Source organism: Sinocyclocheilus rhinocerous, unplaced genomic scaffold (genome assembly GCF_001515625.1).
Source record: "Sinocyclocheilus rhinocerous isolate Xijiao unplaced genomic scaffold, SAMN03320098_v1.1 scaffold785, whole genome shotgun sequence".
NCBI classification, from domain to species: Eukaryota; Metazoa; Chordata; class Actinopteri; order Cypriniformes; family Cyprinidae; genus Sinocyclocheilus; species Sinocyclocheilus rhinocerous.
The window spans coordinates 663,751-678,133 of NW_015660521.1; the positions used below are offsets into that span (position 1 = coordinate 663,751).

At 36.7% G+C, this 14,383-nt stretch overlaps 1 pseudogene; it reads right to left on the bottom strand.

The window, feature by feature from the left end:
* Window positions 1-451: 451 nt before the first annotated feature.
* Window positions 452-14,383, bottom strand: part of LOC107725320 (formin-binding protein 1-like) — a 26,083-nt pseudogene continuing 12,151 nt past the window's right edge.

Here is a 14,383-nt window from a genome sequence, read left to right on the forward strand (position 1 = left end):
CACATTCTTATAGTTTTCACATAACTGAACAGTCTGCACTGACAAATATTCATTAAGTCTAATGTCTTGATGAGAAACTCCTCTTGGCTCTGAAGCAAGCCAGGCAATAACAAGACATGTACACGGCACTTACTCTGTGCCTCAGCAAACAAACCTAAAGGCTCGGCTCTGACGGCAAGCAGCTATGGCACAAGGCTAAATACTCTAGGTCCATACGAGAAGCAAGCTTTTGCAAATAATCAGCACGCTAGTCATGAAAAAGATCAGTTTGCATTTTTATGGCAGACGAGAGGGTTCAGTGAAAGTGGTTGCGTTAAAAATGGAATATCCTTTCAGCTAGTCCCCCATTTGCCAGCTCTCTGACTACAGTTACAAGAAGAGGACGTTTCACGCAAGGACGCTTGCCCTGCCACTCCTGTGCCAGCCAAACACTTTTAGGGATCTGCAAAGAAAGGAACAGAAACAAAAAGCAAAAAAGAAACAAATAAAAAAAAAAATCACACAAGACATGTTAGAGATGTTGCACAAGAACTCCTGTACAATCGCTGATTCACAGACAGCAATGGGTTAAAAATGTTCAGTAAACCTCGGAAGCTCAACGTCAGAGCGCAGCCCCACTATGAAGTGTGAATTAAAGACAGGGACAGTATAAAACCATACAAAATTCTTCATATATTTAGCTTGCGACACTATCAAGCATATTTAACAGCTGCTGATAAAGCTATGGACAAATGATGAATCTGATAAGCAGCAATAAATAGCCTGTCTGGTTTTATAGCATGCACATAGAGCGGTATTCCTGCTGTAAGCATTTCTAATACACACTGTGACGACCACCTGGAAAATTCTTATTTAACTTCACGTTAACTGTTAGTTTTCCATGCTGGTCAGTGTATAAATAACATGCATCTTTTGAATTATTGCTTCAACGCTCACTACACTGAAAGGCATCGCGATAACTATGGGTTCGTGAGTATATTTTTTTACTTCTAAAGTTGATCTTTTTTTTTTACAGCAGTAAATGCAAAGCTAGCAGAAGTCTCAAAGACGCATGCATTAATTACTTAAGCTCTTCACATTTAATGATATGCACTGAAATTGAATGTGGGGAAAGAAAACAAATCCTGTTTATTCAGGATTTTTTGAGGTACAAGGATGTACACCAAAGTAAACGTACCTGAGAAAATATTCTATTCCATCTCTCAAAAGCAAAAGATTCTCTCAAGTCAGACATTTCGACGTCTTCAAAAATTATTATAATTAAAAACACATTTTGACTATAGTCCAAATGCAGGATTGCTGCTTATTCTGTAGCTTTAAGGTCAAAATATTAGTAAGTAATTACTTTTTTTTTTTTATTGTCAGAAGGTTTCAGAATATTTGCTTTTGACATTTTCTAATCATTTCATTCTTAATCTAAAAGTATCTGATTGCTTGTAGATCATTAAAAATATGAGCATGAGTATCTACATATCTTGGTTATAGCAGAAAACCACCATAATGCCAAGCTATAATGCTAAATATGAACATGATATGTTGGTAAAGCAGCCATTTCCATCAGATATATCAAAATTACACAGCAGCTGTCTTTATTGCCTAATTCACTGTACCCTTAATGATGCAGAACTTGTTTAACACTGATAAGGTCTAAGGGAGCAATAATTAAAAACGTAAATAAGGACCAAAACAGAGAAATGACACATGGCATCTTGAACTTGTAAAAACAGGAAGTGCGCTGCTGTCTGCTTCCTCTGTTCAATGAGAACGTTTTCATGATGTTCTACTGTATGTACAGTTAAACAGCGTTCCGGGTGTTCAGTGATGTGGGATTATATGTATGTCATAGCACCTTTGGCATTCATGTCCAAAAAGAGTTTGATGTAGGATGTGGGCACGTATCCTTCCTCATCCTCGTTTCTGCGGACACGGGTCCAACCGTCACCCTTATCCTCCTCGATTACGTACAACATCTCACTCTCGGCCATGGATATGGTACCTTCGTTCTGACCTACAGACACAATAACTGGCAATGTGGGTTTCCAAAACAAGCATGCCAACTTATAAAAATTACAATAAAAAAAGTTATTATTTTTTAATTCTAACTTTTATTATTATATCAGCCTTGTATGGCTGTCAAAATGGTTGAAAAACTAAATTCAAATTTAAATATTATCTATATTCGAATTTAAAAGGCATAATTTCAGTTAGGGGGAAAAAAGCTTTTAGCTTCTCTTGAGGCCACAAGAGGGCGCATCGAGCAAAATATTACTAATGCACGTTTCTTCAAAGCAATAAAATAACACGGCCATCTTTGAAAAAATGCATAATGTTTAAAATAATGCTTATAAACCATATATAATTAATTAAGTTGCTTAAACAATTAGAAACAAAACAGCATCATGTATGAATTATATTATGAATTATAATATTTTGCTTAAGGACATTAGTTAAGGAATAGTTTTCATGACAAATAAGCATATTTACCCACCATTCTTATTTTACTTTTAGACTTTACCCAAATAAAGTAATGATTATTAGCCTTAGAAATGAAGGCTTTCTAGGGTTAAGATGTTGTTTTCTGCATAGTCGTGATTGAGTTTCATTGTCCAGTAGGGCTGTCAAAATGACTGAAAAACTAAATTCAAATTTTCCATTGAAATATTATCAAAATTTGAATTATATTCGAATTTAAAAGGCATATTTTCAGTTAGGGGGAAAAAAGCTTTTAGCTTCTCTTGAGGCCACAAGAGGGCGCATCGAGCAAAATATTACTAATGCACGTTTCTTCAAAGCAATAAAATAACACGGCCATCTTTGAAAAAATGCATAATGTTTAAAATAATGCTTATAAACCATATATAATTAATTAAGTTGCTTAAACAATTAGAAACAAAACAGCATCATGTATGGTATATATATAGTATAACACAAAGGACCGAAAACCAATCACAAACAGTACTTTTTTCATTTAAAAACATGAGATGCAGTGGGATGGGTAAAGTCTCGAGGCATGTTTTTTCAAAGTTGAACTTGCATTAATTTTACATGGCTTTCTAAACATGCGGCTCTCTTGTGCGAGACGCGAGTGCAACGGTGATAGAAGTCCCTCTAGAAAATGCGATAAATATGCGTTCCGTGTGAATGGCTTGGTTTCAGTTTTGATGCAAACAACATTTTCTCCGCATTGATGTTCTCTTTTTCCGCATGATTTTGAATGAACAACGTAGCAGCGCCGCATCTAGTGGGTTCAACTGGATAGGCTAACAAAACAAAAAACATTAAAATGCAATGACACCTACATCGTCACTGCATCTCGTGCGCCACTGATAAGGCTGCTGTCTGACGCACACCTAAAATTTGAATGCAACGTTTTTGGATTCGAATGTGGATTTATATTTTAAATTCGACGAATATTTTAAATTCAATTTTTTTTGACAGCCCTACAGCCTTGTCTAATAACCAATTTGACTCTTTGTTTTTTAGTTAATGTTGAGTACATTTATTAATTTAGTAGTTACTTTCATACGGAGCCACGCACATCACATGCAAGAAAAAATTAATAAATCGTGCGCATGATTTACTAATTCGTTCCCTCAATGTACTAAAACGTGCACACAATTTACTAATCTGTTCTCTCGATTTATAAATCGTGTGCACGATTTAGCAAATAGAAGGGAACGAATTAGTAAATCGTGCACACGATTTAGCCTAAGCCACACGATTTAGCCTACTATTTTTTTCCTGCATGCCATGTGCGGGGCTCCATACTTTCATCCTAAATGACTTACAAAAAGTAAATAATAATAGTGTAAAAAGGTGTTTTTACTCATTTAAAAAAATTTTTTTAGCTATTTTTGTTTTAAAAAACAAGTTATTTTAGTAAGTTATTTTATTTTCAGTAAAATTTTTATTTTTTATAGTTTTTTATTCATTTATTTATTTTCAGCTTTTAATTTTGTATATTTTTGCCATTTATCCATAATACATTTTCTACACAAATTTAGCGGCAGTCTAAAGTTTAGACACACTTAATATGTCAAATTAGTTTTGTAAACAAATAGAAGTGAGGAAAAAAACCCATTTGGATATAGTAGACCGAAAACTTATTTAAACTTATTATCCCAAGAATTGCAAGTATGCTCCAGAACCATTTAACAATCATAAATTCCTGAAATAATTTTTAACTAATTTTCTTTCTGGAAGATGATACAGTTAGTGTTTTTCTGTTACCTTCAAATGGATAAAGTGCTTTGCATGTTCCAATGGTGGGTAAAGGCTCCTCGGCGTCAAATTCGTCATCGAACTCAGTACTGCGAGATTTGAACTGCATCGTCGTCTCTGTGCTGCGGTCTTCTGTGTAGCTGCCATCCGGACTATGTGCAGAAGACATGCAATACGTAAAACAGACTAAATTAACTTTGACGTTATAGTCCGATTATACAGTTAATGTTAGACCATCTCATATGAGGTTATCAAAACAAGATCAAGTATTAATACTTAATAATTAATAAACAGCAAGTTTGTTTTTTGACTTAAGTCCACTTGTAACGTTAGTAATGTAAGTTTTGCTAATGTCAAAAAGTTCAGAGATGCATCCACAGTCATTTTGAACATGAGCCCTTTAAAGACATGTAACAGTGTCAGTCATATTTATATCATCCCATTCAGTGCATCATGTTTGGTAGCCCTGCTGTCTAGGGACTGAAGTACCTCTCTCGGTTTTGACCGTAGTTGTTTGTAAGAGGCGTGTTGCCCTGCGAGTCAAAATGACTGCTCTGTCTTCTCTGAGACTCAGATCCCTTTTCAAGTAACTTCCTCTCCACCTCCGTCAACCAGCCCTGAAAACAATTTGTAATCATTAATGATCAAACAGCATAATTTACTTTCATTATAAGTCTTTTGGATCTCAAAATCCATATTTTAAACCAACTTTTGAAGGTATCTGAGGCCTGAATTTGTGGGGACCTCACCTCAAATTTATGTGCCTCAAGCTGCAATTTTTCCAAGCTTTGTGTGAGTTCTTCTAACCGTGGATCTACACTGTCTGGATCCCCCAAGTGAGGATTCTTAATGTAAACATCTTTCATTTTAGTCAGGGCGTCCCTGCAAATAATTACAAGAAGAAGAGTTAGTACAAACAAGAGGCATGTGCATATGAACTGCATATGACAATTTGTTGCATCATGTCTGGTCACGTATATTACAATTATGTACACTATCATTTTAATGTTTGGGGTTGGTAAGTTTTTTGTTAATGTTTTTTAAATAATTCTTATGCTTGTCAAAGCTTAATTTATTTGATCAGAAATACAGTAAAAAATGTAATCTTGTGAAATATTATTACAATTTAAAATAACTGTTTTTATTGATCTCATATTTTAACATGTAATTTATTCCTATGATGCAAAGCTGAATCATATTTCATATATCATATGAATCAATTTCAGCATCATTACTCCAGTCTTCAATGCCACATGATCCTTCAGAAATAATTCTAATATGTTGATTTGCTGCTCAAACATTTCTTATTATTATCAGTGTTTTTTTCAGTGTTGAAAAAAAAAAGATTCTTTGAAGGGACAGTTCAAAAGAACAGCTTGTAATTGAAACAGTACGTTATAAGTGTCTTTACTGTCACTTTCAATCAATTTAAGGTATCCTTGCTGAATAAAGGTATTCATTTCTTTAAATAAAATATTACTGATCCCAAACTTTTGAGCAGTAGTATATGATATTAACAATTTGGTGCATGATGATGAGGTATTTGGCAGAAATAAAGGCTGATACTATTACCAGCATGGCAGCTACTGGATGATTTACCTCTGATCCATCTCTTTCTGGATGTCCCTGTTTATGTCATTGAGCTTGGCTTGTAGTTTCTTCCTCCTCTGCTCAGGGGGCAGATGACTATAGTCCTCCTGGCCTGTTCCCTGCAGACAGACAGAAAGTTGAGAGTGAAAAATAACAAACCAAACACAAATATTGAGTCAAATATTGCATTAATAACATTAAATAAACAAGATATAACCTAGTTTCAGCCCTAGAAAACACATCCACTGAATGGTAAATTGTCTTCATGCCAAAAGTTTGACTGTCAAACCTTATTAACTTATATTTAAAATGTATTTTTCTTCAAGCGTTGAAACTGGAAAAATTGTCAAATTAAAATAAAATAAAATTTCTTAAATATTTATTATGAAAATAGTTAAAGCCAAAGTCTTGTGGATTTTATAGCAAGTCAGACTTACCAGCTTTAGAGAAAGCTGTGAATGTTAAGACAAGAAAGACGTGTTAGGGGAAACGGTTAATACACACAGTTATGTAGCTGTTAAGACAGATATGTTTAAGATGGTGTTGATAAAAAGCATGAAAACAAGACATGTTACACATCAATTTATAACCAAACTGAGCTGATAGTGCTTTATCCTTTAGAGTCGTCCAATCAGATCCACACGAAAGACACCGAAGTGAAGTGGCGGCTCGTGAACTTACCCCACGTTTCAGGCTCCGCAGGCAGTGCATTTTGTGTTTGGTGCCCATGAAGTCATTGAGGCGCTGGCTGAGGGGCTCCTTGGGCTGCTGCGGGGACTGGGGGCCGTTGAAGGTGTGATGGAGCACATTGAGAAATGGAATGGAGGAAGACAGGAAGGGAGAAGATGAGCAGAGACAAAATTTCAAGGGCAAAGAAAATGTTCAGAAGTTCTTGCATTACAAAAAACTCATTGCAAACTTTATTAAAGGGAATGCACATCAGTTTTTTGTAAAAAATACTTTCTTTTATCCAATCTTAATATTTCAAAGTTTAAAAGTCTGGTGCCATCAAAACAATAACTAACATATAATCCCGTCTTAATATTTACAAGCTTAAATACAGTTGGACTATTAAAACAACTGCTTTCCTAAATGCATAAACAGATAATGAATTATATCATCAAAACTACAAGATTCCACAACAAGCTGCATGAAACTAGTTGCATAAAATAGCCACTGCAAACACTCTGTAATAGCAATAAAACTACTTGAATATAAATAGCATGGATTATTTATTCAGCTTTTTTCTGACATGACTGCATCTCAGCTGACCATTAATGAGCAGCGTAGATTTTTGTTCTTTTATTTGCTTATTTGTGACATAAGCAGGTGATCCGTCTGATCCCGTACCTTATTTCTCTTGAGTAAAGGCCACAGTTTGCTCCTACTCCGGCGTCTGCTATCTCCGCGAGCGTTCAGGAAGCTCGATTCTGACACCGCCCTCTTCATCGACACGCTGTAGTCCTCAAACTCCACATCACCCGGCGGCTCAAAGCCCGACTTGTATGATTCTACAACTTGCTTACTGTCCTGAGATTAAAAACAGTAATAAAAAATATCAGGCTTTGTGCTGTAACAAAATATTTATAAATAAAATTATCATTATCTATCTAGTTATTCAACTAGTTAAAAAGCAGAAAGCAATTGATTTAGTGTGGAAATACAGACCCCACCTACAAACTGACATCATAATTGCAGCAATTATGTACTACAGACAATGAGATGCACATCCACTATAGAAATAAGATTGCTGCAAATCCCCTCCATCTAATCCCACTGCTGCTGTTCAGGTCAGAACAAGAAACTATTTTTAGAATATATATATATATATACACATGTGGCATCCATAACCCTACTATTTTCTACAGTTGGATGTTTTTATGGCGGTCTACTTCATATGGCCAGCACACTATCTCTGAAAGCACACACACACACACACACACACACACACATACAAGCACACACACACAGTCCAGAAGCCACAGAGAGGCTTAAGTCTTTGTTGCTAAGCCACTTCAAATCTGCTGCAAAACCCAGCTCGTATGAGTCAATTAGTGCTGCGGTGGAAATGAGACTCCCCATCTGCCATATTTGGACAGGATGGCGATGGTCACATGAGCGCTGGATCGGGATTTAGCAGATGAGACAAACAACAAGCACATCCGCCCCGCTAGCTGCCAGCGATTCCCCCGCAGGTGTAAATTATTGATGGTAACCTGGACGACGTCGCTCCATGACGATCACTGCTCGTTAGCTTGTAAGTGGGCCAGCGATAATCACAGAAATCCAGTCAGCATTTTGAACTGGTATATTATTCATCTGCTGGCTTCATTTGGAAAAGTTAATTCACCCCGCAGCTGGAAAACTCTGCTTTTACAAATCATAGTCCTATCTGTGACGCAGTGCATCAATAAGTTAATGCATTGAATTTTTATTATTTTCCCGCTTATTTCCTCTTCCTTTTTTAATGTTTGACTTTTTCAAAAATTAAGTATACTACCGTTCAAAAGATTATAATTTTTTTTTTTTAAATTAGCACTTTTATTCAGCAAGAATGCATTAAAATGATCATAAATGATCGTAAAGACATTTATTATGTTACAAAAGATTTGTTTAAAATAAATGCGGTACATTTGAACTTCCTATTCATCAAAGAATCCTGAATAAAATGTATTACGGTTTCCAGAAAAATATTAAGCTGCACAATTGATGATAATAAGAAATGCTTCTTCAGCAGCAAATCAGCATATTAGAATGATTTCTGAAGCATCATGTGACACTGAAGACTCGAGTAATGATACTAAAAATTCAACTTTGCATCACAGGAATAAATTACATTTGAAAATATATTCAAATAGAAAAGTTATTTTAAATTGTAGTAATATTTCACAGTATTACTGTACTTTTGATCAAGCAAATGCAGTTTTGGTGAGCATAAAATCATTTTTAAAAAACATACAATTTTACTAACCCCACATTTTGAACGGTAGTGTATAAAAAGGACTTGAACAAACCAAATGAATTATTACAGCTTCATAGAAACTCAATAGATCATTGAATCTGATTAGACCGTTAGCATCTCGCTCAAAAATGGTCAAAGAGTTTCTATATTTTTCCTATTTAAAACTTGACTCTATTAAGTAGTAATCGGAGTCTAAGACTGATTTGCAAACCTTTTTGACAGATTCCTTAACTCAAAAGAGTCATTAGTTCATGAGCTCAGATGATCACTGATTGGGCATTGAGTACATGTGTGTGTGTGTGTTTTAAATAAAAAAACAATTCTTAAGAACCTCGATTCTCATCCACGCTGATAAAAAAAAAAGTATTTTATGGCTTTATAAAAGATTTTCGCGGAATAGGATTTTCCGGGAGTAGGCTGATCAACAGATGGCTACGTAATCCGGACCCATGGTCAATTTTCAGCACAAAGGAGTCGCAGCACTTAACGTACCATTTTAGGCTCGATGGATTCAGCTGCCTTGGTCATGCCGTCCAGACACTTGCTGACGATGGGCAATACTTTATGCTCGACCTCGGTGTACACCCGCATGCTCTCCCTCACCCTGCCCACCCGCCTCTCCTCCATCTCCTGTATCCTCTGCAAGACACATTTTGACCACATTATGAACACTCAGTATGGTCCATCTGGCATAAAAAGGAACATATTTGTCATTTATCAATATTAGAATATTTTACTTTGATCGAGAGACTCTCACCTGAAAGATATGTGGTATAAGCGTGTAGTAGTGCTGTGTGTGTGTGTTTTAAATAAAAAAACAATTCTTAACAAGAACCTTGATTCTCATCCACGCTGATAAAAAAAAAAGTATTTTATGGCTTTATAAAAGATTTTCGCGGAATAGGATTTTCCGGGAGTAGGCTGATCAACAGATGGCTACGTAATCCGGAACCATGGTGCATTTTCAGCACAAAGGAGTCGCAGCACTTAACGTACCATTTTAGGCTCGATGGATTCAGCTGCCTTGGTCATGCCGTCCAGACACTTGCTGACGATGGGCAATACTTTATGCTCGACCTCGGTGTACACCCGCATGCTCTCCCTCACCCTGCCCACCCGCCTCTCCTCCATCTCCTGTATCCTCTGCAAGACACATTTTGACCACATTATGAACACTCAGTATGGTCCATCTGGCATAAAAAGGAACATATTTGTCATTTATCAATATTAGAATATTTTACTTTGATCGAGAGACTCTCACCTGAAAGATATGTGGTATAAGCGTGTAGTAGTGCTCATGTTGGTCCTTGTTGAACTTCTGCAGGTAGGTCAAGTACTCATTTTTACTGTCCTCTGCTATCTGATGCCTCATCTGAGCTTGCTGTTTCGCCTAGATAGACAGAAAACAAGAGACAGACAGCAAAAAAGACATCAAGATCATTTCTACAAGGGTGACATCAGAACGTAAAGGGCAAGGACTGACAAATAAAACGATCACCTTTATGACATGACACAAGTCAACAAACACTGAGAGTCAATTAGCAGATTACAGAAAGATATAAGCGTAGCCTGGTGTCAACTTCAGATCGATACAGTCAGTGATCTACACACTTAACCAAACACTCTGTGCAAGAGTGAGAGAAGACAAACAACGCACACATCACAAATCAAACACAGAAATATAATCAACTGATGTACTCAGGGAAAATAACACAACTGAAGACCTATGTTTTTCAATAATTTATTCAGCAGATTTGTGAGTCAAAGTGTCTTTTTTCAGTAGACAATTTCATTCAGATACGAGTATGAGATGTAAATAATTTACTTTACACAATGCTTAGTATGTGTCCACTCAACAATACATGAAAACAGAAAATGTGCCTTATCCAATAACAAGGTCGTCGGTTATTTTACTGCTGAACTGATATATGGTGGTGTCAGTACAGTTATTTATATAAGCAGAAGAAATTGTCAAATGATGCTTTAATCACAAAATGCTGATATACTGTATTGACTATGACTAACCTGACTAGCTACGACTATGACTATCTAGCTGTGAGGCAGCTACATAAATATTTTCACTTATAAAAATGCATTAATAATGTAAAAAACAATAAATGGCACAATAATAACGTCAACTTTTGATGTTTGTAAATTAAGTAGTAGTAATTTAGTAATTGTATATTTTTCATATATACACACAAGGGGTGTAACCGTACCGTTCTCCACCCACGGTTCAACTTAAATCCGACAAGGCATCTGTAATATGGTTTGTTTAAAAAAATTGAAAATTGAAAATTCGTTCCCATGTTTTAGTAAACAGTGGCCATGTTGTACTAATTACTTTTAATTAAATCAAAACGAGGAAACAAATTAGTACAACATGACCACGATTTACTGAATGACCACTTTACGAAATGAGGCCACGATAAATATTTTTTTGTCCATTCATGTGCAGGCTAGAAATGGAAGGTCAAGTTGAATGTATTACATTGTGGGATATCTCACTTATTGTGCTCTGATTGTATATGGCACACTTTGGGTAATGTAGGTTGGGTACTCCATTACATAAAAACAAATAGTATGAGTAGTATGGTAGTATGCTATCGATGAAGAAGACTTTGACAAGAGGAACATGGTAGTCTACCAACAGTGTGTGAGAAAACAAACACACATACACACACAAAAATGACAATGAGTGTTCAACATTATTCCAAAACAAAAGACAAAATGGTTCAAATTAATTGCACCAGACATCCATTCATCATGCATACTAACTAAACATACAGCAGACCAAAAAAGCATTTGGACACTTAAAGGGTTAGTTCACCCAAAAATGAAAATTAGCCCATAAATTACTCACCCTCAAGTCATCCTTGGTGTATATGACTTTCTTCTTTCAGACGAATCCAGTTGGAGTTATATTAAAAATGGTCTTTGATCTTTCAAGCTGTTTAATGCCACTCAGCGGGTGTTGCATGCATCCGTCCAAAAGCAGTTAAATAAAATGCGCCCATCCATTAAAAAAAAGTGTCTCACACGGCTCCGGGGGGTGAACAAAGGCTCAGAAGTGACGCACGCGGAAACGCAGGGGAGAGATCAAACCAAAACAACGGTCAAGAATTAGAAGTACAAAACGAGGATTTGTAAAGAAGAATGTCGGAGGATTTCGATATAAGCCAAGAGGAGACTGGTTTTCCTTTGCTAAAGTAAGGAAACTTTGCTTCCTTTGCTCCTGTTAACAAACGTTGGTTTTCACGAGACTCACCGGCGCATGCGCAACGCTGAACTCCTACGTCATCCTCCCGGAGCTGCTTCCAGTGTACAACAGTGAGCACAAGCTACATTAAATTGATTATTACGTTTTATTTATGGGCTAATTTTCATTTTTGGTTGAACTAACCCTTTAAGTAAACCGCATACATTTGTGAACGTCATTGCATTAAACACAAAATATAAATTCAAGTTGCATATGCAAAATAGTTAAGAGCTTTTCTCAGAACTAACTTTACTTACTAAACCATTTTTGCTCAATGTCTTTTAATCAGCTGGTGTTTTGGTGCTTTTTTAACAAATTTAAAATTCTCCTCAAGTAACCACAGTCATAGTTCATCACATTAATTATGAACATGCTCCACTAAAATTTTACAACCACAAAGTGTCACAATATTTTTTTTATTAATTGTGAACAACTTATCTATAGTTAATTATTTAAAACTTAATAAACTGAAATCTTTGCTTGAAAAGTGTGCTTCTGCCACTTAATTTAATGCAATGAAGTTCATTGATTTTTAAGTGTCAAAATGCTTTTAGGGGGCAACTGTACATAAACAACTGCATGTACATGAACCAGACAGTGTGCACAGACTCTCAGACTCAGGACTTTTTGTGGTTGACAGTAAATTGTGCGGTAATAGCTATTGATTTTGTGAAATCAGTCTCCACTGTAACCCTTACAACGTAGCCCATTTTCGCAATCGTAATGCATTTTAACGTCTTCCATGACAAGTCTTATTCTGTACATTTGTACAAGGTGAATACAGGAAAGATTCGCTGCAAACATAGACGTGAACGCAACAAAAGCTAAAAACGAAAAACAACGAAAATTACGACAAACACTCTTTGCTGATATGGGTAATACACCGAACAAGTTGACAAACTCCCCACCGACAAAGACGACTCTTGGATCAAACCTACCTTGAGAGAACACCGCTTTAAGACATGTTAAAAAACAAAGACAGAGTCGATTAGTGTCACAGACACACTAATAACAGAAGTTAATTAAGACATCTACACATGGGTAAAACCAAATCCAAATCTGTTCATTTGGCCTTAGATTCAAAACAAATGGCTGCTGCCATATTAGTTGTCTTTGTTTCCTATTGTCAAAGCTACCTTTTTTTTTTGCGGCGTGGGAGCTTATTACTTTCATTAATGAACATTTAAATATTAAGTTCCTAATTTATATGATTCAGAAATTGCATTTTTATATTTTTTAAGTATTTATAATTATAAAATTTTTAGATGGCTTAATAAATTGTAAGTAATAATAATAATAATAATTCATTACATTTATATAGCGCTCACTTTTCTAGGCACTCAAAGCGCTTTACACTGTGAGGGGGAGTCTCCTCATCCACCACCAGTGTGCAGCATCCACCTGGATGATGCGACAACAGCCATAGTGCGCCAGAACGCCCACCACACACCAGCTTATTGGTGGAGAGGAGACAGAGTGATGAAGCCAATCAGCAGATATGGGGATTGTTAGGAGGCTATGATGGTCAGAGGCCAATGGGCAAATTTGGCCAGGATGCCGAGGTCACACCTCTACTCTTTTCGAAAGACATCCTGGGATTTTTAATGACCACAGACAGTCAGGACCTCGGTTTAACGTCTCATCCGAAAGACGGTGCTTTTTGTCAGTATAGTGTCCCCGTCACTACACTGGGGCGTTAGAACTGGATGATGCGACAACAGCCATAGTGCGCCAGAACGCCCACCACACACCAGCTTATTGGTGGAGAGGAGACAGAGTGATGAAGCCAATCAGCAGATATGGGGATTGTTAGGAGGCTATGATGGTCAGAGGCCAATGGGCAAATTTGGCCAGGATTCTGAGGTCACACCTCTACTCTTTTCCAAAGACATCCTGGGATTTTTAATGACCACAGAGAGTCAGGACCTCGGTTTAACGTCTCATCCGAAACACGGTGCTTTTTGTCAGTATAGTGTCCCCGTCACTACACTGGGGCGTTAGAACCCACACAGACCACAGGATGAGCACCCTCTGCTGGCCTCACTAACACCTCTTCCAGCAGCAAGCTAGTTTTCCCAGGAGTGCGTGCGTGTGTGTGGAAATTTTCCCACCGGTTAATCGACGTGTGACAACACCGGTAATACCAGTATCACCGTTGGGGTGGGGGGTGTTAGTTCGTTTGAGTTTCCCTCTTTTCTTCGCTTTCAAATGGTTTGTAAAAGTGCCTGCCGCATTTTACTTTCACTTTCAAATTAGCGGCAATTGAATTGCCGCAATTCGGCGTCAAGCAATTGTTCGTTTGAGTTTTCCCTCTTTTCCTCGGATTTCTTGGCTTTCAAATAGCTTGAAAA